General features: G+C 36.4%; 1 protein-coding gene across 1 annotated transcript in view; it reads right to left on the minus strand.

Moving 5' to 3' along the window:
* EYS (eyes shut homolog) overlaps positions 1–26,829 on the minus strand; it is a 1,981,143-nt gene that overhangs the window by 565,133 nt on the left and 1,389,181 nt on the right. The gene's annotated exons all lie outside the window — the stretch shown is intronic.

The raw sequence follows: 26,829 nt of genomic DNA on the forward strand, positions 1-26,829 counted from the left end.
TGCATGAATCTCTCCTCGCTCTCCGTTCTCTGTCAGTTTTCTCAGTCCATTTGGTGCTTGGCTGAGTTCTTTATCTCTTCATTTGATGTTTCAGGGTTTCAGGATTGTTGTATTCTCTGTTTGGCTTAGTTTTTCGGATCTTTGCTGTGGAGGGATGGCATGGTGCTTCTGCCTAGAGCGCCATTTTGCCAGAACACCAGATAGTTACTTTTTAAAAAAATTATTTATTTTTTTTGTTGTTGAGAATATACACAGCAAAAACAAACACCAATTCAAGTTTCTACATGTGCGTTTCAGTGACACTTATAATATTCTTTGAGTTATGCAACCACTCTCACTCTCCTTTTCTGAGTTGTTCATCCCCCATTAGCATAACTTCACTTCCTCCTAAGGTTCTTATCTAATCTTTCGAGTTGCTGTTGTCAATTTGATCCCATATAGATAGATCTTAAAAGAGAATAATGCTCAAGGCCTACATTCTTTACTAGTTAAGGTAAACTATGGTTTTAAGAAGGCTTCAGTGGATAATTTTGGTTTAAGGTTTATAGATTATTTTAGGGCAATAGTTGGGGGAGAGAGAATTACCTTTTTAATGTAAAACAAAAATTGCTGCAATAAAAACATCCAGCAAGTTAACTATATGTTAGTTAAATTTTAATTCTATGTTTGGTCATAAAGATAAAATATTAGCAAAAGGTGTCAGTTCCAAGATTATTTTTTGGCTGTCATTAGAGACTTAAATAGCTATCTTTGTATCTACTATGTACTCTGATGTCAATTTATTGGAATAAAAGCTGAAAGAAAGAGAAATATGTAATAATTTATGGAAATACTTTACCCTCAAAATGTTAATGTTCAGATCAGTCTTTTTGTTTTATAGTCCTTTACAACCTGAAATTATTTTTTGTCATGTTAATTTCAGGTTGTTACCAAATATGAATCTTTATGATTGTTTAAGTTTGACTCCCTTCTCTCTCTTCTGGGCTGCAATCTCCATGAAGGGAAGATCACCTCTGCTCTTCTCTTCATTGTGTCCCTAACAACAATGCTTGGTTCTAGTTGTCTTTCCAATTAATATCTTACAAATGAATTTGAATTGTTTTCATAAACATGCAAAATAGTACACTACTAATAAGAAAAGTATCAAATAAAAATAATATTGTTACTTCAAGGTCAATTTCATAACTCAATTGTATAGTTCTTTAACTTAATAAGTAATAAAAATTTCTAACACTGTTTTACTCATCTAGTGTTAAAAGTACCACAAGTGGATGGCCTTAACAAACAGAAATTTATTTCCTCACAGTCGCATAGGCTACAAGGCCAAATTCAGGGCATCAGCTCCAGGAGAAGGCTTTCTCTCTCTGTCGCCTCTGGAGGAAGGTCCTTGTAATGCATCAGTCTTCCCTTGGTCTGGGAGCATTTCAGTGCAGGAACCTCAGGTCCAAAGGACATGCTCTGCTCCCAGCGCTGCTTTCTTGGTGGTATGAGGTTCCCACGCCTCTCTGCTCGCTTCTCAGTTTTATATCTCAAAAGAGATTGACTTAAGACACTATCTAATCTTGTAGACCTCATCAATATAACTGCTGCAAATCCATCTTATTACGTCATAGCGATAGCATTTACAACACACAGGGAAATCACGTTAGATGATAAAATGGTAGACAAGCATACAATACTGGGAATCATGACCTAGCCAAGTTGACAGATATTTTTGGGGGACACAATTCAATCCATGACAAACACTTTTGATGCAATCTTACAATCAACTTTCTACGATTTTCTTCTATAAGATTAGCATAGTTTTTCCAATTTGCACTGGCAACACAAGTTTGTTCTTTATGATAACTTTCTTTAAGTTAAATGATAATACTGAATTGCATGGAGTTTTATTGCTCAGCATTCTGTATTCTAATTTAATTTTAGTTATGGTATTTCTGAATGATTTCACCATTTCATTTAACACCTGCCATGGACTTCATGAACTGCAGTCAACCACTTTTTTTCTCAGGAGTAAATCAGACTGAATTAAATGTCACTGTCTCTTTCTCCTACTGTAGCTGCTATGGGAGCCTATGTCTTACCTAAAAAAATCAAAATGTTACACATTTTAGATGCTAATTGATTACACAAGAATAATTACTATCAATTGATTCATCATTTAAAACATAAGGATCATAAATCAAATTTTGAAAACAGCATTAGATATATTCTAAGTTAATAAAGATCAAATTTTATATCTGATATGTAATTAATAATGCTTGACTTTCAATATTTTCATATTTATTCATTATAAATTATGTGTCATGAATTTATTTATTTTAAAATTTGGAATTAAAATAAAATTTATTCAGCTTGCTATATATTTAGAAACAGGAATTACTTTAGAATGCTAAAATTTTCTTTTCTTTTCACGTAAAATGTTAAAAACATCAAGTGAATATGTACGTTTGTTAAATACTACTAGATGATGGTCATATCAAAACATTAGCAATTAAACTTATAATTCCTTTTTATTCTGATAAAATAGTGAATTATGAGAGTTTAGAAAGCAAGGCTCACAGTTTTCAAAATGTTTTTCAAAACATTATTTGCTTTTTTATATGAACGCTTGATTTACTATCTGCCCAAAGGACAAAATAATAAGAGTGGACAATCTACTTGCTGCTGCTTGGGTAACTTTGTGCAAGGATACAATGATGAACCAGCCACTCTTGTAACAAATAGTAAGTCCTCAAAACTTTGTCTTAATGAATCAATGACTAAATAACATATGCTAATTTTATTCAAAAACAAGCCTGGTCCTTATGTGACAGTGATTTCCAATTATGTGGGACACTTTCTAGGCAGAACAGGAAAAGGAGGAAACTCATTGTCTATTTCCAGCCACTATCCCTCTTCCAGGGAGTTCTAGAGTCCCTTGGGATGTAGCCAACAAGCGATATGAAAACCAAACTATCAACCTAAGATTTCATGTTGCTACAGTCTGAGGGTTTTGCTCATTGTCTGCTGACTTCATCAAGGCTCAAAGGACACTTGTCTGTCCTCACCATCTTAGAAGGAGTAGTGGCTCACTCAGATGTGTGGATCCTGGAAACACAGCTGCACAAGCAGAGAAGTTAGAAATTTTTTGAATGATGCTGAAGATTTAAAAAGAAATGAAGAAACACAGGTAGAGGAATCTTGACTCTGGCTTCTTAATAGTGTAGGAGAAGAAAATTTTCAAAAATCATCATAATTAGATTTTAAAAAAAGAAGTAATGTAAGTGCGTTATAATCTAGGTAACAAAAACATGTATTCCATGGGCAAATAACATACGTAGAGACATTATTTTTTATTTAAAAATTTGAAGATTATTTATAGTATACTACAGTATACCAAAAAACAAACAAACCGGTTGCCGTCAAGTTGATTCTGACTCATAGCGACCCTATAGGACAGAGTAGAACTGCCCCATACGGTTCCAAGGAACGCCTGGTGGATTCAAACTGGTGACCTTTTGGTTAGCAACCACGGCTCTTAACCACTACACCACCAAGGTTTCCATACTACAGTATAGTATATAATAAAATATATATAATATATATCATACAGTATAATAGCATAACATACAACAAATACAAATTCTCCATTCTGTGTTCACCTACTAAAACATGCTGTTCTACTTTGTTTTTTCATCTAAAAATAGTTCTTAGTAGGCTTCCCACATCTGTAAGTGGAATTCTTCATTTTCGTTTTAAACGCTACACAATGTTCTCTTGTTTGAATATACCGTTTTTGATTCTATCAGTTCTCATTTAATTACCTTCAATCTATATCAAGTTTTTTTTTTTTTCCCTATTATCTGGATCTTGAATTCATTTGTAACAGCTATATTGAGATAAAATTTACACACATATAGGTCACCCATTTGAAACGGACAATTCAATAATTTTTAGCATATCACAGGGTCATACAACCATCACCACAATCTAATTTTATAATTTTTTTTATTCCCAAAAGAAAGCTGTAACCATTAGCAGTCACTCCCTATCCCTGCCTCCTGCCCTAGACAACCACTAATCTATTTTCTGTCTCTATAGATTTGCCTGTCTGGGGCACTTCATGTAAATGGCATCATACAATATGTGGTCTTTTGTAACTGTTTTCACTTAACATAATGATTTCAAGGCTCATCTATGTTGCAGCATGTATCAATACTTCATTCCTTTTTTATTGCTAATAATATTCTATGAGTAATTTTATGGATGCGTCATAGTTTATTTATTCATTTCACAGTTGATGGACATTTATATTATTTCTACTTTTTGTATTCACTTATTGTGAATAATGCTACTATGAACACTGATGCACAAGTTTTTGTGTGGACATTTTTTTTTCCTTCTGCCCCTTCAATGTACTGCCAGCCCATTGGCAAACACAACTGGGAGTCAGAGGTCAAGGGGATCTGGGGAGCTGCAACCCATATTGGTCAGCCTTCCAGGGCACCAGTCAAGATGGAGAAGGATGGAGTGTGGGTCTGGAGGCAAAACACAATATCCAGCCCAGGGAGAAAGAGAGAAAAGAGTAGGTGGTTCTCAGCTTTGGGTTTGAGTAGATGGGTAAACTGTTGATATGGAAGACAAAAATCTCAGGGTAGGCAAAAATTCTCTCAATCTGTTCCTATCTGGGTGATATCTTACAAAAATCCCTAAAAAAAAAACAAAAAACTCATGTCCATAGTACCCATCCTTTTTTCTGGAAATCATTTTTAATATATATTTATGTTAATACAGATCTAATAATTTAGAACTATACTTAAATATATTAATACATATTTAATAATTTAGAAATATACTTAAGTATACAAAAATATTTCTTAAGTAATTTGGGAGAGAAGAAAGTTGAACACCTGCACTTACATCATCACCTTGCATGAGAAGTCAACCAGTAAAATGTATCTCTTATAAACAAACAGTGATCCATTTAACAATACCTTGCTTGGTTGAGTCATAAAATCACAACCCTTGCTATCAGCATTCACCTGGGGGCAAGTAGCAGAATTGCAGGCAACCGTGGCTAGGGGAAATAATCATTTCCCCAAAGAAAAAAACATGCAGTTATTACAGATGTCTACTGAATCAGGGAAATGATTTAAAAGATTTATTTTAACATATTAGGCCAATAAAATAGAGCCACAAATAGCTAAGGCTTTGATGGAGAAAACGTTCACTTCAAAATTCAAAAGGTTAAAGAAAAATATTAGACACAGTAGTTTTGCTTTCTAAATATGATAGCTTACATTAAAGAACAGTCATTGGTTTCTGTCTACTGTAAGGAACCTGATAAATTCATTTGGAATCTTAGACAACACACACAGAAAATTAAACTAAAATAAAAATGCAAAATCATTACATAAAATTCTATTACAAAGAACAAGCTCTGGCACTCAGTGCATTAAATCAATTTCCATGTATTTTCTGAGGAAAGATCCAAATATAGCTATATATTTCTTTAATTTTATAAATGTTTGGCATACTGTTTGTCTTTTATACACATCTTGGAGTAGAAGAGAACCTTAAGTTATTTGTGTAGGTTAATCGTTTTCAAGAATAGATAATCTGTGAAAACAAATAAGTAGATCAAAATGTGCTGAAGCAAAGGATAGCCGAGGACATTAAAGCAGTATTGTCTATCTTGACTTGTTCCTAAACATCCAATATTATATTACTAAAGCAATAGATTTTGCTTTGTTTGATATGAGCATCTATTATTGGCCTGTCTATGAGAAACTGGGCAATTGGCTTTAACCAGCAATATCCTGAAAACAGGAAAGACCGTCTGTATACTATCACTTTCAATGCATTAAGTGGTGATGTCTTAAAACAGCCTTTATAAACTTTTAGCTTATATCAAGAAAAGCAGATTTGTTTAATAGCCTTTTCAATAGCTCAACTTCAGAATGTCCGTGAATTTTAACATTATATATCAGAGAATTACCAAGTAAGAATAAATTGACCCCAGAGAAGTCTTCTGCAGCGCTATTGAATAATCAATAAGAAGCAAGGGTTGTCTGTGACATCTGTACAAGCTATCTTATTTTATTAAAGTACCTTTGTGAAAGTCAGGGGGAATTCACTCGAAAAGAAGACAAGTGACATCAGCACAGTGGCACTATGCAAGAGATTACAGAAAACAAAACTCTCATAGTCATTACTTCTAGTCAAGAAAGAAAGCAGATATGCAGTTCAAGCCCAGTGAAACTGTATTTGCTATTCATTTCCTTTATTTGCTTTTTCTATATAACCCTCTAAGGCCATGTTTTGAAGAAATAGTAATGTTTTCTCATCTATTCCATTTATTCAATAAATATTGAGTGCCTACTATGTGCCAAGTAGTGAGTGAGTATGCGAAGATTACTAAATGTGGTTAAGAAGCCTGGTGAGCTGAGTCAGACCTATAGACAAATAAATAGGTTAGGATTCGTTTGAGAGTGGATGAGGTGCTATGCCAACACAGAGAGGAAGAAATTAAGTCTGCATGAGAAGGCCTTAAGAAGGTCTCACAGAGACGTCAATTGATCTAAGTCCAGAAGAAGAGAGAAGATTTCCAAGTGGCAAATGTTATCGTAGGCTAAAGAAACAGCATGTGAAAAACTAGGACACATGTCCAGTATTTGATGTAGTTGGAGAATTTCATGCATTTTAGAGAATGGATTTGGGAGTGATCAGTATAAATTGAGATGGAATTATAGTTTGAATATTCTTAAATCCAGTTTTTAAATGTTTTGTCCTATGTTGTTATTGTTGTTAGGTGCCCTCCAGTAGGTTCCAACTCATAGCCACCCTATGTACAATAGAACACTGCCTGGTCCTGCACCGTCCTCACAATTGTTCCTATTTGAGCCCATTGCTGCAGCCATTGTCCTCTAGGTGTTGAAAATATCCAATCTTCTCTTTAGAGTTTCCGATCAGATTCCTACATGCAGTTCTACAACTCCTTTTGGATGTCGCACTGACACCTGAGCTCTCCTCTCTACCCTCTCCATCCCCAAACCTCATTTTCTTTCCTGGATGGCTCTGACCAAAAGCTCAAATCAGGAAATTGAACATAACCCTTTTTCCCCTTCTCCCTAAGGTCACACATCTACTCCATATATCTAGATTCAATCCACATTTTACCATCACCACTTCTTTCCTTGATGATTACACAAACAATCCAAATCCAGTCCTGATCTCGTAAATCTATTTCTCAAAGTGCAGCCAGAGTGATCATGTTAAAATGTCAGCCTGGTCACATTACTTCCCTTCTTGAACATTCAGAGACTCCCTATTGTTCTTAGTATCAAGTTTAAACTCCTTTCCATGGCTTTCAAGACCAATCACAAGCTGGTTCTTTCTCCTGAGGTGCATCATCACTAACCTCCCAGCCTTCAAACAATGTTCTCCTTTGCTTTGTTCTATTTTCCCTGATGGTTGCCTGTTCATACTTCATTCTTAATTTAGAAGATAGTTCCTCTAGAAAGACTTGCCTGACACTCTTGAAGTCAGAGCTAGACACTCATCCTATAAATTTAGTCCACTCTACTTCTATTAGAAGTCTTATCACTCTTACTGAAATAGCCTTTTTTTATCTGTATCTTCCCTCTAGAGTCTAAACTGTAACTTGAGGGATTTTGTCTATTTATTCCCTCCTCATTGTATTACAAGCATCTAACACAGTCCCTTAAACAATGATAGCACTCAACAAATAGTTGAGGAGTAGTTGAATAAATGAATAGTAGGTAGGGTCTTGATCAGAAAGGCCATTATATACCATGTTGAAGAGCTTGGACTGAATTCTGTACATCAATGTTTTTAAATATATGCCGGAAAGTACTGGAATCAATAGGATAAATACAGGGAAGTTTCTAAGACCATCAATATTACACAAAGTTAATTAACGTATCATTTAGATATTTTAACTAAATTAATATTTAATATTTGCTTGGCTTAATAAAACATAACATTTCCATGAAATTGTGTTTGCACTCTGCTGCTGGAGTAAGGCACAAGATACCTGTGAGTATTTGTTTACTCTCGATAGCCATTAATTGTACAAAGGGGAAACTCTTGAGAAACACTGGTGTAGGTGTTGGTGAGTTTTATGCAAAGCGGAATGATAGACCCAGATTGAAATGTAAGTGCTTGAAAGTCGTATTTTCAGTAAGTAATAAAAAAACAAAACCCTTGCTGTCGAGTCGATTCTGATACATAGGGAACCCATGTGTTATGGAGTAGAACTGCTCCATAGTGTTTTCTTGGTTGTAATCAGTATGAAAGCATATTGCCAGGTCTCTCTTCTGTGGTGCTGCCGGGTGGATTGGAATCTCCAAAATTCAGGTTAACAGTCCAGCACAAACCATTTATATCACTTATATTTTTTTTGCAGAATAGCTCTCTTGTGAGAATGGCTAGCAAAAGCTTGTACTATTTACATCATCATAGTTAAGATATCAGGTCACTGCTGGTGTCACAACCACGCTACAAATTATTTCCTAGTCCTAAGTATTTCTTTGGGATTTCTGACTCCCATGGTAAGCACCAGTGTCTCTTCAGCTTGCCCTTCACTAAAGAATTATCAATTCTGTCCTGAATAAGCCTGCCCCTCTCCCCAGGGCACATCTATCTGAGAAGAACCACTGCACATGGACCCTGAACCAACAGGGCTCTGGCTTCCTCAGAGTCTGACTACAGAGTACAGTGAGGACTGTACTTGTAAGTGCCGGGGATTTAATTTCACAGGGACAGTCTTTATCCAGCAGGAGTGAGGGGCTGGAATGGGATCAGTGCATAGATTCCTCTATTCCTCCCCACAAAGACTGTTATGAGGTATTGTAGTGCATACAGCTTCTCTTAAGATGTTCCATGAAGCTGAGCAATCAGTTGAGACTGTCTGAATATGTGTGTGTGGTGTCTGTGTAGTAAGAAAGTAGACATATTAAAAAAAAGGGCAATTGATGGTTATTTTTATATGTCAAGTTTGCTGGGCTATGGTGTCCAGTTCTTTGGGTCAAACACTAGTCTAGAAATAGCTATGAATGTATTTTGTAGATGTTATTAACAGACATAATCAGTTGACTTTACTTAAAGGAGTTATCTTCAATAATGTGGGTGGGGCTTATCCAGTTAGTTTAAGGCCTTAAGAGCAAAAACTGAGGCTTCTCAGCAAAGAAGGAATTTTGCCTGAAGCCTGCAGTACAAAATCATGTCTAAGTTTCCAGGCCGCAGACCTGACCTACAGATTTTGGACTCAAGGCTGCAATACCAACTCTTGCCTCAGTTTCCAGCATGCTGGTTTGCCCCATAGATTTTGGATTTGCTAGGCCCCACAATCCCATGAGTCAGTTCCTTAAAATCTCTCTCTTTCCCTTTATGTGTATAACCCTAACTGATACAGGCCATTCTGTTTTCAAGCTTAGTTAGTAGACCAGATATTTCAGTTAGTTTGCCCTTCCAGACCACTCTGCAGCTTGCTCTACCATGGTGTATGTCCAGGAAGCTTATTTATCAGACTACATCAGCAAGGCTCCTATATATCCTCTAGCTTTCAGTTTATTTTGCTCACTGGGGAGCCCCAGCAGGAGTTGGGAAGGAGGTCGGAGACTGAGGCCTGAGTGATATTTGCTTCTCTACTTTCCTGTTGTGGATTGAATTGGGTCCCCCAGAAATGTGTATCAACTTGGCTAGGCCATGATTCCCAGTACTGTGTGGTTGTCCACCATTTTGTGATCTGATGTGATTATCCTATGTGTTATAAATCCTAACTTCTATGACATTAATGAGGCAGGATTAGAAGCAGTTATGTTGACGAGGCAGGATGCAATCTACAAGATTAGGCTGTATGTTGAGTCAATCTCTTTTGAGATATAAAAGAGAGACTCTAGCAAAGAAGAGAGGGACCTCATTACTACCAAGGAAGAAAATCCAGGAGCATATGTATCTTTTGGACCCAGGGTTCCTGTGCTGAGAAGCTCTTAAATCAGGGGAAGATTGGTGACAAAGATCATCCCCCAGAGCCCACAGAGAGAGAGCTCACAGCTCCCCTGGAGCTGGCACCCTGAATTCAGACATCTAGCCTCTTAAACTGTGAGAGAAAAAACTTCTCTTTGTTGAAGCCATCCACTTGTGGTATTTCTGTTATAGCAGCAGTAGATAACTAAGGCAATTCCCCTTTCTGAGGTCACACCAAACTGACTGTGTTCCTTGATAGAAGTCATTGCTTCCCCATATCCTCCTCCTACCCTGTCCCTTTGGGCCTGGGTTAGTAATAGTTTGTTAGCTGTTTTCCTACACTACCCCTTGGTGTTCTACCACACTCTACCACTCCTGAGTTATTAGTCCCTCATATATAAACCCTGTTTGAATTATGGTAATTTGTCATGCCTCTGTTTCCTGTATGGATCCTGACTGATACACCTGACAATAGCGCCGTTGAAAAAATGACTTTGCAGAAGTGATGTAGGGATAGGAATATATGAGATGACATATAGGAAGCAAAATGAAAAGGGACTACGGGTAAAGTTTGGGGACTATAAGATTTAACGGAAAGTTGGTGTAAAAGATGACTTGACCAAGATAGAAAAGAAATGGCATAAAGGCAAGGATAAAACTTGGAGAGGATTAAATCAAGCGTAAAGTCTTCATGGATAAGGGATTGTTAAATGCTGTAGAGAGGAAAGGAATTGAGGCTTGAAAAGTGTTCACTGGATTTTTAACATTTAGCTCATCATTGTTCACCATGATGATAGCAATTTCAGTAGAGGTGGTTGAGGCAAAAGCCAGCTGGTTATGGACTGTGTTGTGAGCAGGAGGTGTGAAAGTTAACAGAAATAGAGGAATATACTCTTGCCAAAAGCCTAAACATCTATAAGAAGTAAAAAGATTTCATGAAATGATTAGGACACACAGATTCTTGCTAGAAACTTCCTCAACTGAAATGATGTTTACCCAGTTTGTCTATTATCATTTTCTTTCTCCCTCTGTCTCATTTTCTTTTTGTAATTTTTCTAACATTTCTATTAAATGTTGTTGTTGTTGTTGTTAGGTGCCTTTGAGTTGGTTCTGATTCATAGCGACTCTACGTACAACAGAATGAAACACTGCCGGGTCCTGCGTCATCTTCACAATCCTTGTTATGCTTAAGCCCATTGGTGCAGTCACTGTGTCAACACATTACATTGAGGATCTCCCTCTTATTCAATGACCCTCTGCTTTATCAAGCATGATGTCCTTCTCCAGAGACTGATCTTTCCTGATAACATGTCCACAGTATGTGATATGAAGTCTTGCCATCCTTGCTTCTAAGAAGCATTCTGATTGTACTTCTTCCAAGACAGATTTGTTTGTTCTTTTGGCAGTCCATGGTATATTCAATATTCTTCACCAACACCACAATTCAAAACATCAGTTCTTCTTTGGTCTTCCTTATTCATCGTCCAGCATCGTTTCTATCACCAAGGTCATATTTTCCAGCTATCAATCCTTCTTCTTTGTTTTCAACTTTCACATTCCAATCACCAGTAATTATCAATGCATCCTGACTGCAAGTTCGATCGATTTCAGACTGCAGAAATTGGTAAAAATCTTAAATTTCTTCATCTTTGACCTTAGTGGTTGGTGGGTAAATTTCAATAATAGTCGTATTAACTGGTCTTCCTTGTAGGCATATGGATATTATCCTATCACTGACAGCGTTGTACTTCAGGTTAGATCTTGAAATGTTATTTTGATGGGGAATGCAATGCCATTCCTCTTCAAGTTGTCATTTCTGGTATAGTAGGCCATACTATTGTCCAATTCAAAATGGCCAGTACCAGTCCATTTCAGCTCACTAATGCCTAGGATATTGATGTTTATGCTTTCCATTTCATTTTTTTTTATAACATTTTTTCTTTTTTTTATATTTCATTGTACTTCAGGTGAAGGCTTACAGAACAAATAGTTTCTCATGAAACAGTAGTACACATGTTGTTTTATGACATTGGTTAACAACCCCACAACATATTTAACCCTCTAACTTTTCAACCTTTTTTTTTTGGTGAAAATACACATAGCCAAAGATACACCATTTCAAAAATTTCTACATACACAGTTCAGTGACATTGACTGCACTCTTCCAATTGTGCTATTATTCTCACTTAAGATGAAGGCTTACAGAACAAAACAGTTTCTCATTTAACAGTTACTACAAATGTTGCCCTATGACAATGGTTAACAATCTCACAACACATAAACAATATCCTTAATCAACCTTGGGTTCCCTATCACCAGCTTCCTTGTCCCCTTCTGCCTTCTGGCCCTTGTCACTGGACTCCTGTAACTCGTTAGTCTCATTTGGTTTTACGGGGCTGTCCACTCCCAGGCTGAACGGTGAACCTCGGAGATAACTTCACCACTGAGCTAAAAGGGTGTCTGGGGGCCATACTCTTGAGGTTTCTCCAGTCTCCTTTAGGCCAGTAAATCTGGTCTTTTTTGTGAGTTAGAATTATGCTCAACATCCTTCTCCAGCTCTGTCCAGAACCCTCTGTTGTGATCCTGGTCAGAGCAGTCAGTGGTGGTAGCTGGGCACCATCTAGCTATACTGGACTAAGTCCGGTGGAGGCCTTGGCAGCTGTGGACAATTAGTCCTTCAGACTAATCTTTTCCTTGTATCCTGTTCTCTTCATTTTCCCTTGCTCCCGAAGGAATGAGACCAGTGGAGTATCTTAGATGGCCACTCACAGGCTTTTAAGACCCCAGACACTACGCACCAAGGTAGAATGTAGTGCATTGTCTTTATAAGCTGTGTCATGTCAATTGAGCTAGATGTTCCCTGAGACCATGGTCTCCACAGCCCTCCGCCCAGCAATTCAGTCCCTCAGGGAGTTTGGATGTGTCTATGGGGCTTCCAGGTGAGACAGTACACAATACAGGGGAAACTAGCACAACTTGTACAAGGAAAGGTCCATTTCATTTTTGACGATTTCCAATTTTCCTAGATTAATACTTCATACATTCCGCATTCCAGTTATGAATGGATATTTGCAGCTGTGTCTTCTCATTTTGAGTCGTGCCACATCAGCAAATGAAGGTCTCGAAACCTTGACTCCATCAACATCATTAAGGTTGACTCTACTTTGAGGAGGCAGCTCTTTCCCAGTCGTATTTTGAGTGTCTTCCAACCTTATGGTAGTATATCAGACAATGTTCCACTGCTATTCATAAGGTTTTCACTGGCTAATTCTTTTTAGAAGTAGACCTCTGAGTCCTTCTTCCTAGTCTGTCTTAGTCTGGAAGCTCAGCTGAAACCTGTCTGCCATGGGTGATCCTGCTGGTATTTGAATACTGGTGGCATAGCTTCCAGCATCTTAGCAACATGCAAGCCTCTACAGTAGGAAAAACTGACAGACGCACAGGGGTTCTGTTAAACAAATCCATTGCTGTCAAGTTGATCCGACTCGTAGCAACCCTATAGGACACAGTAGAACTGTCCCATAGAGTTTCCAAGGAGCATCTGGTGGATTTGAACTGTCAACCTTTCGGTCAGCAGCCATAGCAGTTAACCACCACACCACTAAAGTTTCTTCTATTAAATAGGGAAGTGAAATTCACTGTAAATATTATGAGTTACTGGCATCAAAATATTTAATGATTCAAAATTAATGTTGTACAACGTTCTTTCTGATTACATATACCTTTTAAAAATGATTCATGGCATTTTGATTTGGTTCTAATTGAATTCAACAAGTTACCATTTATATAGTAAAGAGGAGTTATTGCTGGTTTAACTCAACAATTTCACCTCAAAGAACATGTCTAGTCTATTCTAGGAGTCAATTCAATCATATCATTTAAACAGTCAAGTGTGTGTTTAAAATGTTTACATGTTTACATGTATGTGTATGCATATATGTTTGTAGAGTGCATGTGTTTGGATACATATACATTGGGGTATAGATACATGTATATATGTGTGTATATATATATATATATATGTATATGTATATATATAGTATGCTTCTCCGTTATACTGTTTATACTGTTTTCCACTTTCTGTCTTCATTTTCTTCTATCTCAAGTATCTATACTATTAGTGCTTAATATAAAAAGCTCACTGGTCTCCCAGATGATTGGTAGAAATTAATATTTTATATATTATGTATGACTGGGAGAAGGAGCCCTGGTGGCACAGTGGTTAAAGCGCTTGGCTGCTAACTGAAAGAAAGGTCAGCAGTTTGAACTTATCAGCCTCTCTGTGGGAGAAAGATGTGGCAGTCTGTTTACATAAAGATTTATAGCCTTGGAAACCCTATGAGGCAGTTCTACTTTGTCCTATAGTGTCACTGTGAGTTGGAATCAACTCATTGGCTGTGGGTTTTTTGGTTTTTATGTATGACTGTAACAGCTACTTATTCAATAGTAAAAATCTAAGAAATCATTTACTGTAAATGGCATATTCCAAAATAATTCTCTAAGTATCATTAATATAATCATATTCTTATCCTTGATAAGTATCAACATATTAAATTTAACTAGTTTTGCCAATGGATTCAGTTTTATAATTTTCCACTCCATATCTCACTTGTCCTTCATATATTTAGGGTATATAAAATTTACATTTTTCAAGACAGTCAAATACAAACAATGGAGAATGCTTAATCCATTTGCTTTCAGGACCTGTCTCATACGACTGGTTTTAGATGTAGGGCTATAGACCTGTCCAATTTATTGGACGCTTTAGTTTCAGCCTCGTGGGGGCTCACAATCAATGGCTGTATGGAAACCACTAATGCTGAGGAGCTAGTGCTTGATATTTTATTTAAGAGGCTCCTGTGGACATGACTCCAATTTCCCTTCACACCTCCAGTTTTCTTTTTATTGCTAAGCTGAAGGAAAAAAAGATAAAGAAGGAGAAAAAAAGGGAAGCCCCACTTAACCATACTGAGAATTTTCTGAGGTTCATCTGTCCTGTGGCAAAGTTATTAAGGAGTCTGTATGATGTCCATCCACAGACGAACACATGGTCATCAATTGCAACAGTAGTAATTAGATTTTTCATTATAAACTACCAAGTATAAAGGAATGAAAGGCAGCTAGGGAACATAATCTACCATTTATCGGCTTAACAATAAATGTTGCCTTTGATCCATGTGCCAATAGGGCCAGAGAGATCAACATAATTATAGCTATGCAAATAGTTGCATCAGGGCTAAGAATAAGAAATGAATCTCTCTCTCTCAGCTGCCAATTCCCAGTTCTACCCTTTGACTCTCCAGAGTTTCAGTGCCATATCTCTTCTTCCTTGAAGACCATTTTCTTCTGCTATCTAGTCAACACCTCACTTACTATTATCTTTAAATCAAATACATTTTTTTCCTTTCAAAGCTAACTGAGTTCTCATTTACTCAAACTGAAAACTTTTGTAACATCTTCGACTTGTTCTTATTTTCCTTCACTCCATATCTAGCTATTTCTTCCCATTCTCTCTATCCTCTGTGTCATTTCAGCCTAAACTCCTGGAAGACTAGACTATTGGTATAATTTCCTAACTGTTCCTCTAATCTTCAGCGTTCCTTTCAACTTACACACACAAAAAAAAAAAATATTGAATTTAATCTCTCTAAAGAAGTCCAGGAAACTCCTCTACTCTAAATACCCCATGAATGCCCTTAATTTCCTAGAGAATCAAATATCATACAGTTCTACCAGCCAGTGGTCACGAGAACTCAACCTCTGTGCAGGGTTTAGTGTTCACTGATAGCTTGGCTTTATATTCTGATTTTTTTCATTTCTCATATGTGCATAATACCTTACATATTGTAGGTTTTGTGGATATTTAATGAAACTAAGTATAAAAATACCCAGAAAGTTACATGGTACCAAAATGTTTTCTGTATTTCTTATTTTCACTGTAGCAAAACATGTCTATTTATCATTTCACTAACATATTCTAAATTTAATGGCTCTGTGCTGTTGCACTAGGAACCTAGCTTTTCCAAGAGTCTCCTCCCTATAACTTTGTTTTCGCATATCTATCTCTTATGTTTCAAGATCTGTCCATTCTGTGAATCTTTTCAGATAGCCCTACCTGCAGAATTTCATTCTTCCTCTATTTATTTAGCAATTGATAGTTGTTTCTTAGTATGGTTGTTTCTTTTTAATGTACGTAAAGAAGAAGCCTATTTTTCCCCCTCATTTTTATCTATTTATCCCTACTCATTCTTTAAGGGTCAACTGGAGCTCAATTTTCAAGCTTATCTGAATTCCCTCCTTTGTGCCCCATAGTGCTTATTATATAATGTTGGAATTATCTCTTTAATTATCTCCCTTTCAAAACTGTAAAGAGTAGGCATGTTCATGCTTATGTACCTGTGTATCTCCAGCATCAAGCTAAGTGCCTGTACCAGTAGATACTCAATACATTTTTCTCATCAGAAATAATTATGTATCCTATATCCTTTACCCAACTCTCAGTTAAGAAGTGACATGTAATTGACCTGTTAATAACCTACATCAAGGAATATTCACACCTCAGGCCTGCAACAAATGGTTTGGACAATGATGATGATGATGATAGCAACAGTGATCAACTATTCCAATTTTATACTCTAACAACAGAAAAAACTACACATACAGGTTTCCAAGAACTTATTTAATTGTTGGTAACTAGAAAGATCCTAGTTCTGTCATGTAGAATGTGTCCATGGAAAATTTAGAATTCAGTGTCATTTTTTTAAATCATTATTTTTACCCTCTTTGAACTGGTACCAAATCTTGACTTGGCCCTGCACCACAGGAAGCCCATTGGTATTCTTAAGCTGCCTAATGATATGGATGTAAGATGAAACAGGTATCCATTCTGTTCTCCAATCAATCTGCTTCACCTTTTTCCATACAGCAGGGATTAGATTCAAATGCTGTATTTGAGAGTAAGCACGGATATAGCTCAATAGTACACAAGTTTCTAATTGTCAAGAGTCATGAGTCAATTTGTTGTAAAATGGACTCCAGTATGGTTCTTCTGCAGTAGTAAGTTGGAGAGCACTAAAGCAGCTGGAGAGTTAACCCCCCCAGCTAGTCTAATGAGAATGACAGGAACATCGATCTTTACTAATTGGGAAGGAAATGTGCCACAGAATCTTTCCACATTGTTCTCTGCAAATGCAGAGAGGCCTGTTGCTCTTCCACACTAATTCAGAGGATATCGTGGATAAATGAAAACAAACAAGGGGAAAAAGTGTAACTCTTGAATCCAGGGTGACAAATTTAAAGACAAAACAGATCCTAACAGCAATAATAAGCCAGATAGGATGATATGAGCATTGCCTTTTATCAAAGTCAGTACAAATATCACACAAAGGAAAGAGAGTGTAATAGCATTTACCTCAGGCACTAAATCACTGCATTAAGGTATATAGAGATCAACATGTAAAGCAGCAAGGAAATGGGTAATTCTGGCTGCTCACATTCTAGAATTAAAAAAAAAAAAATTAAGTTCATTATACCAGTACCATTGTCATCAAGTTGCTTCTGACTCACAGTAACCCCATGTGTGTCAGAGTAGAACTGTGCTCCACAGGGTTTTCAATAGCTGATTCTTTGGAAGTAGATTGCCAGGACTTTCTTCTGAAGTACCTCTGGGTGGATTCAAATCACCAACCTTGTGGTTTGCAGCTGTGAGAGTTAACTGTTTGCACCACCCAGGGACTTCAGGTTCGTAATAGTTATCTACTAAGCCTCTAGACATTTGTCTATACCATCTCCCCCATATGTACCTAACCCAACACCCAACACACTGCCATATCAGTACCTTTCTCTGCCAAATATCTGGACTGGATTCAGCTACATCAGTACTTTGAGTCACTTGGACCTAAAATTTGTCTGTGTTTATAGTATTAGCACTTTACATGACAAAAGAAAGTAATCCTTCAGGGCGCTTGCCTTCTGAATACCCATAAACCCAACCCATTGCTGGTGAGTCGATTTCTTCTGAGTACAGGGTCCCGATGTCTCCGTCTATCACCTGTTTGTTGTACTGCGGTGGCTTGTATGTTGCTCTGATACTGTAAGCTTTGCCTCTGGTATTTCAAATACCAGCAGGGTCACTCACACTGGACAGGTTTCAGCAGAGTTTCTAGACTAAGACCTACTAGGAAGAAAGGCTTGGTGATCTACTTCTGAAAATTAGCCAGTGAAAACTCCATGAATCACAACAGAACATTGTCCAATATAGTACTAGAAGATGACTGCCTCCCCACCCCAGGTTGGAAGGCAATCAAAATACACAGGGGCAGCAACAATGGACTCCAGCATATCGATAATCTGAAGATGGCGCAGGACCTGGCAATGTTTCATTCTATTGTATGTGGGGTTTTCACAAGTCTGAGCTGACTCAAGTCTGTTGTAAGTATCTAAAACTTCCAGGGGCATTGTCCTACTTCTTTCTCAAGCCAAAAGATTCTCTAAGAGAGTCATCTACTGCAGATTCTTCCCAGGTATACACAGGGAGCAAATAATGTAACCAGAAGTTATAAAAGCTAGGGTCTGGGGTAGCAATTTTACCATTCTAAAATTAATTGCTCAATTACCCCACTGCCTGCTTTTCTCCCAACCCCATTACATCTGGAATTAAGTTAGGATAATTTCCTTTTTTTGCAAATTGATAGTTACAGTTCTCACTTCTATTGTTTTTCCAACAAAAAACAAACAAAAAATCCTGTTTTATATATTCCAGAAGTATTTCAATATTTTTATTGCTTACCGTACCTATGGAAGAGGCTGCATGCTTCCCTTTAATATTCTCTTCTGACTTTTTCCTTAGTAAGAGAAGCCCCATATTTACTGAAGCATTTAGCCATCAGGAGTCAAGACTCCCTTAAGCATGCCAATGTAACTGAGTTTTGGCCGTTAAGAAATAGTATGTGGAATTCTGAGAGGTGTTCTAAAAGAAAAAACACTGTAAGGGATGTTCCTAAAGTTTTCTATTTCTCATCTTTTTCACCTCCCTGCTTGTTGGAACACAGCTAGGATCTATAGAGTCCAGCCAGCTGTTTTAAACCAGAAGGTGGAGGCAACATTGTGAAGATAAATCAAAAAACCAAACCCAAACAAAACAGTTGCTGTCAATCCGATTTCACACACGGGGACCTGATATGTGTCAGAGTAGAACTGTCCTTCCAGGGTTTTTAATGGCTGATTTTTCAGAAATAGATTGCCAGACTTTTGTTTCAAGGTGCTCTGCATGGACCGGAACCTCCAGCCTTTAGGTTAGCCTTTTGTACCACCCAGAGATTCCATGGTGAGGATAAACCCCATTGTCGTAAAGTCGATTCTGACTTGTACTGACCTTCCAGGGCAGAGTAGAACTGCCTCATGGTGTTTCCAAAGCAGACTGCCACATCTTCCTCCTGCAGAGCGGCTGGTAGGTTGCAACCTCTGACCTTTTGATTAACAGCCGAATGTTTTAACCACTAAGCCACCAGTGAGGATAGCAGAGCACTAAGTTAAAAAAAGCTACCATACTAGCCAGGTACTGTTTATGTTTACAGGTAAAACAGACTTCTGTCTGCTCTGGCTACATGTTTTTGTTTGTCTTATGCCATTCACAGATAAACTTAATCCTAACTGATACTGGTGACTCTCCTAGATTTCTAGCTTTGCTACCAAGTAGTTATTGTACTTCCATGACAATTACAGTGGACTTTCAGGGAAAAAAAAACAAGATGCATATTTGTGCTTAGTCTTCAATTTTGAAATGAAGATACTGTTGGAATATTAACTGGACACCTATTCTGACTGAGAAGGATTTGAATATTTGTGATATTCAATTTTCCTATTTATTTCCTTCCATTTACTGAACTCTTTTTTATAACCCTTAGCAATATCTTACCAGTTTCTCTCAGACATTCTACTTGTGAAGGTTATTAGGAACTTTATGCTTTTTGTTTTATAGTCATTTAGATAGTCTTTTCTATAATATAATATCCTTGAACTGAGTAGTAACAATATGTATAAATGATTAATTTGTGTATCATCATTTAATTGAATTTATATTAATTCTGATAGATTTCAGGTTGATATATTTAATCTAAGACTTTTATTCTGTAAGTAATGAAAACTCTATCTTGTATTTATTTTATCATTTGTATCTTTTATTTATGTTTTTGTCTTATTTCATTGACCAGGGCTTTCAAAACAATGTTAAATGGTGATGAAACAGAGTTCTCTTCTTATTCATGTTTCAATAGTACTTTTTCATATCTGGCTAGCATCTTATCACTATGGTTTTTGTTATTGGCTTAAAATATAGTCTTAATCATTAAATATTGTTCCATTACTAGTTTTCTAGAAGTTTTAATCAAAAGGTTTTAGTAATATGGACTGCATTGTTTTGGCATCCATTGAGATGATATTGTCTGCTACATTTTTCTTATTGGACGTATTGATGGAATATATACCTAAAGTCAGGTCATTTTTGATTACCTATATAAATATTGGCGCCCTGGTGGTGCAGTGGTTAAGAGCTATGGCAAGCTATGGTTGTTAACCAAAAGGTTGGCAGTTTGAATCCACCAGCTGCTCCTTGTAAACTCTATCAGGCAGTTCTACTCTGTCCTATAGGGTCACTATGAGTCGGAGTCGACTCAACGGCAACAGTTTATATATATATACATATAAAATTAGGTAAGATGAAATATCCAGTGTCCTGCTCAGTGAACTTTTCGCATACTTTACCAAAGATGTCTGCATTTATTTCATAAGTGTGTTTGGATTATTTCATTTCTCTCTTTAGATGATAAGCAATTCTATTGCTTTTCCCCACACCCACTTGGAATGCATGACTCGTTACATTTATAAACATAATCTGAACTTTAGAATCTTAAAAATTATTCAGCTATTTTTATATTACATGCATTCATTTTCAAGATTTTTTTGTCATTTGAATTCATATTTATAATGATATTTACAGTATATTTTGTTTAAATAGCTTCAACATTAGCACTCTTCTTTTGAAATCACAAGATCTTCATTTTTAGTTGATGGAAACACATCTTCAAGCATATTTTTCCAGTACATATGAGTGGTTAAGAGTTTGGCTGCTAACCAAAAGATCGGCAGTTCTAATCCTCCAGCCTCTCTTTGGAAACCCTATGAGTCAGTTCTTCTCTGTCCTATAGAGTTGAAATGAGTTGGATTGGACTTGCCAGCAATGGGTTTGGTTGGGTTATGTTATATAAGTAGTTATTTTCTGAGACTGTACTTTCATTTATATTTATATTTCATTAATGCATATGAATGCAAATTTGTCAGAATTTTTGACATGTTTCCCACTTACTTTTTTTTTGGCTTTGCTCCATTTTCTTTTGGCATTTAATTTTGGAAAAAAAAATTCTAAGTGCATATGATTTGAGGGTAGCGATCTATTTTATTTTGTTGTGCTTTATTTTGTTTCCTGCCTGGGTTCTTCTAGCATTCTAAACTCTTTCTTTCAATATGATTGATTTTTCCTAGATTTATCTAGTATGTTTCTCTTTTTATTAACTTTGTAAGAATCCAGTAAATTCTTTTGATCTGCTTATATGAATGAGGCTTTTTTCAGCTGCAGACATTTTTCTTTTCAATGCCTTTTGATTTTTCACACACGCACACACACACACACACCAAAAAAAAAAAAAGAGAGAGAGAGGGGAGGGGTGATCACTATTACATTGGTACTAAGAGCCTAATCTTTGGAGTCAGACTGGATTAAAATTCTACCTCAACCATTCACAAACTCTGGAGTCTAGGGATACTTCCATAAACTCACTTTGCCTCAGTTTTCTGTTAACTGTAAAGTACTAAGAATAACTAGTAGTACAAAAATATGGGATTATTGTGAGAATAAGTAATTATGTATTATTAAAAACTGATCTGGCACAGGGTAAAAGCTTAATAAATGTTAACTGTTATAATCATATAGTGTCATCTTTTTCCTTTTTTCTTCTTCATTCTGAGGACATATCTCTATTGATTTGATTTTCTCAAGTCACTAACTTTCTTTAGTAAATGCAATGTGTATTTTACTCAAACTTTGGCAATTTTAGTTTTATTGCAATCCTTTCTGATCTCTCCTAGATCCTTTCTCATTTCAGCTTGTAGACTTTATACTTCATCTTCTTGTCCCTTTAAGCCAGTCTGTTCTTTCCTTATGACATTATTTATTTCATATTTTTAAAATTTGATTTAATAAGACATTTTTTCCTGGGTCTTATAGTAGATCACTTTTTTAGAGGTATGTCCTTCTCCTTTCATGATGATGTTTGCTTTGTCATGCTTTTTAATAATTTATCATAAAAGCCATGTTATTTTTTATTTTTAATTTCTCATTATTCCTACCCTAATAAAGAAAGTCAGGGATATAGACTATAAGAAGTATTTTCTGTTCAACAGGATATGGTAATTCCCCTTGGTTCTGACCATCGTCCTTTGACATGTTGGTCTGAAAAACAGTCTCTTATCAAATCTAGATCCAGAAGGTAATGTGATGCCTAAAGCTACCAACCCAAAACTTGGGATCTATAAACTGCTCTGCTTTTGTGGCTCTACAAAGAATGAGATTACACCTTGTATGAACAAAAGGGGAAAAAAAAGTTGCTGGAGAATCGACTCTGACTCATGGCATGCCCATGTGTGTGAGTGTAACTGTGCTCTATAGCGTTTTGGAGAACTTGGTTAAAACTGCAGACTCAAATATGCATCGCTATGAAATCTCTTCTTGCTGTAGTCTTTAGCAAGTGCTCTAATTTGGAGAACTATATTTACCCAGGTAGCTTTTATTCTTTCATTCTACATCTACATAGTTTCATGGTTTTTTTTTTTATTCATAGCTAAAGATTAACAATTGGTATAGATATATTAGATAGAAGATTCAGTACTCTAGTGAGTTTAAAAATCAGAGACTATATGGGTAAAGAGAAAGGTATTTGATTTTCAGATTCAAAGGAAAACCTTAAGACTTTGAACAAGCTAATGGTTGTATCCGTTAGTTAATGCAATGTAATAAATCACTCCAAAACAATAAACATTTATTTAGCCCACCATCTTGTAGGTTGGTAATCTGGACTAGACTCAGCTGGGCAGTACTTGTCTCAGCTAGGTTTAGTCAAGCTTTTCAGATAGCTCCTGCTTCTGCTAAGGTCTGAATGGTATAATATGGCCTCAACTGGTACAACTCATTTCTATTTCATGTGTTTTCTCATTGGACTAAAGAGTTGCTATTAAGTCGATTCTAACTCATGGTAACCCCATGTGTGTCAGAGTAGAACTGTGCTCCATAAGGTTTTCAATGGCTGATCTTTTGGAAGTAGATCACCAGGCCTTACTTCTGAGGAGCCTCTGTATAGACTGGAACTTCCAAACTTTTAATTAACAGCAGAGCATGTTAACCGTTTGCCCCATGCAGGGACTCCAGACTAGCAAATGCTTGTTCACATGGTAGTCACAGAAGAATCAAGAGAACAACTGAACTGTTAATTCTTATTAACGCTTAGGCTCTGAAATGGCACAGCACTTCTGCATCATTCTATGGGCAAAAGCAAGTTACAAGGCCAATCTAGATGCAAAAGGTGGGAAAACAGACTTCACTTCTTGATTGGAAGAGCTGTGAAGTCATATCACCATGGGCACAGATTCAGGGAGGAGTACAGAATTTGAAGACATTTTTACAACCCATCTATCACAGTGGTAAAGCAAAGAAATATTTTCTAACCTTTTATTGTTGCATGTTAAAATTAAGTTGACTATTTTTCTCAGTCTAGTTTTGTCATTCCTAAAGTTATTTAATTTTTTTTCCAAAATTTAAGCTACAATCCATTAGTGTTATTTTATTTTTTTTATTCTGTATTATCTTGGAAAATTTAATGGGATGGTTTATGTCAGAGGCTGATAGCCACATGCCATCTAAAATCACATACAAAAGTGCCAATATAGATTTTTTTTTTCATGTATGGATACTCTGCTATAGAAGTCCCTGTTTTTCACAACAAATGGAAAGCTGAGAAGAAAAGGTCAAGGATGTGCTGATCAAACAGTTAAATATAGTCTTGCTCAACTTTGGACATGTATGACTTGATCACAACAGACCTTGATTACTTAGAGTCATCTAAAGTCTCCTGATCTGAGGCTGAGTTATCTAAACTTTGAATCGAGCCTCTTGGGCTCCTTCAGAACCTGAACTTTATCTCCATGATTCCTAAACATCTTTAAGAGAAGAGAGGAATTTCTAGAATATGGTGCGGTTTCATCAACTTTGAAAAACTTATTTTGACCAGGTAGTGAACAGAAGTTGAAAAAAAAAAGTATAATTTATCCGAGGATGTATTTCAGAATCACAACATAGAAAAACAACAAGCAAGCAAACAAACAAAAAACAAGAACATTGGAGTCAGTCATATCTGAGAACTTTTCATTAGCAGTATGACTATTGGTAAGCTAATTAACCTCTCTGACCATGTATTCCACATTTGAAAATGCTTTTCTGAGAATTAACGGGATTTGTACATAAAGTGATTATTACAGTGACTTGATCATAGTAGGTATTCACTAAAAAAATAGCTCTTCCCTTTCTAAGTGTTGCCTTGGTTGGGACTTCCTGGAGTCAGCACAATTAAAAGTTATAAAATTATGTCCATATCCCTAGGTTTTTTCCTTCCACATTTCCTGTTATTTGGTTTATTTGCTCAGTCAATTATGATTGGGAATAGTTGTTAGATCCAGGTACTCATAGCATCAGAAGTATGTTTTTTCAAAATACATGATGAATATTTAGTAGATAAACCAAGCTGATTGTCTTAATTTATGATGAACACTTTGTAATATATGTTCCTCTGATTCTCTTTTTAATATACACATACTTTCAAATAATGTATTGCTGCGGATTCTTCAAATTTGTGCATATTTTCATTATTGAAATCCCATACTGAAATTTATATCTTAAGATTTTAACATGAGTAGTAATACTAGTTTCCTACATAAATAGTAGGTAAATGCTATGGTAGTAGTTTTATTCCCATTATCTCATTTGATTCTTAGAAATACAATTTGTAAAATTTGCAGAGTAGAAGTTATTTTACTCATTTTTAAATAACATTTCATTGTGATTTACATGAAAGTTTACAGAGTACTAGTTTCTCATTCAGCAATTTATACACAGCTTGTTTTGTGACATTGGTTGCAATCTCCTCAATGTGCCAGCATTCTCCCCACTTCCTCCTTGGGTTCCCTGTTTCCATTGGACCATCTTTTCTGCCCCTACCTGCCTTCTGAACTTTGCTTTTGGACAAATGGTGCCCTTTTGGTCTCATGTGGTTGATTGTTCTAAGATGCACATTTCTCTCAGGTGTTATTGTTCACTTTATAGGTCTCTGTATTGTTTGTCTATAATGTGATCTCTAGGAATGTGTTCAGTTCCAAGTTTGTAGGGTGTCTAAGGGGCCAGAGTCTCAGGGATTCCACCAAGTTCTATCAGATTGGTAAGATAAGCGTTATTTATGAATGTGAATTTTGTTCTACATTTTTCTCCCACTCTGTTCAGGACCTACTGTGAACCCATCAGAGCAGTTGGTATATATCTACTTTTAAGATGAACCACTGGGGTTTTTAGTAGTTAACGTGGTCTGTGTGACCTTGTGTATGTGGTTAAGAAAACTTTGGAAACACACTCTGCTTCAGTCCTATACCCCTTTGCACTATACCACACTCTCCCTTTCCATTTAGAGGTGGCTGAGTTACACCAAAGGAACCCTGGTGGAACAGTGGTGAAGCGCTTGGCTGTTAACTGAATGGTTGGTGGTTCAAACCCACCAGCCTCTCCACAGTAGAAAGACATGACAGTCTTTGTAAAGACTACAGCCTTGGAAACCCTATGGGGCAGTTCTACTCTGTCCTATAGGGTCGCCATGAGTCGTAATTGACTCATGACAATAGGTTGATGGAGTTTCTCCAGACTTGAAAACTAGGGACAGGCATTGTCTCTTTTTCACCTTTGTATTCTAAGAGTAGTTTAATAAAAGAATATTAAATATAAGAATAACATGCACATTTTTGCAAGAACCTCATCATATACATAATTTTCAAATGATTATATATTAAAATGAGATAAAGAGGAAATAACTATTACCAAGAGTTAATAAAGCTCTAAGATAATCAGCTTGCATTATCTGTTTCAGTTTCTAATTTTATCTCTTAAAATTGTAAGTGTATAACACCTAGATACTAAATACTCAATTAGTTCATTAGTGATTGGGCGTTTTAATTAAAATATGATTGAGTTCTAGTTCAGCATTAATATATCAGTAACACTTATGCAACAGTGAATTAAGTTTGGGTGAGAGGTTAGTGAAATATTCCTGTAGAAAAAGCAAAACAATAAAGAGTTCTTAGCTTCAAAAATCAAAACAAAACCGAATAGGCAATGTTTTACCAGTCAGCAAATGTGTAACAAAAATTATATTCCTTAGAGGGGAACTGTCTTCAGTTCAGTGAGTTTACAGTTCCATTATTACAAGGCACTATTTCAAGAAAGTTACTGAACTGATTCTGATTTAAGATCTTAAATCCCAATTTTGGTTTTAAAGAAAGGGAATACAGTTAAGGAGAAATCTGATAAAATGTCAGAATGACACTTCACTTACGTAGAGGTTAGATTTATGGCAAGCTCAACTCATCCAGAACACAGCTGTGAGCAGGCAATTAGTGAGTGAGGCCTCTGTGCAGTCACATCTGTAAGAAGAGTCACTCATGTCGCTCTCTAGGGGACATGGAGCTAACTCAAAGTTCTTAATCAAACATTAG

This window comes from Trichechus manatus, unplaced genomic scaffold, assembly GCF_000243295.1.
Source record: "Trichechus manatus latirostris isolate Lorelei unplaced genomic scaffold, TriManLat1.0 scaffold00083, whole genome shotgun sequence".
Classification (NCBI taxonomy): domain Eukaryota; kingdom Metazoa; phylum Chordata; class Mammalia; order Sirenia; family Trichechidae; genus Trichechus; species Trichechus manatus.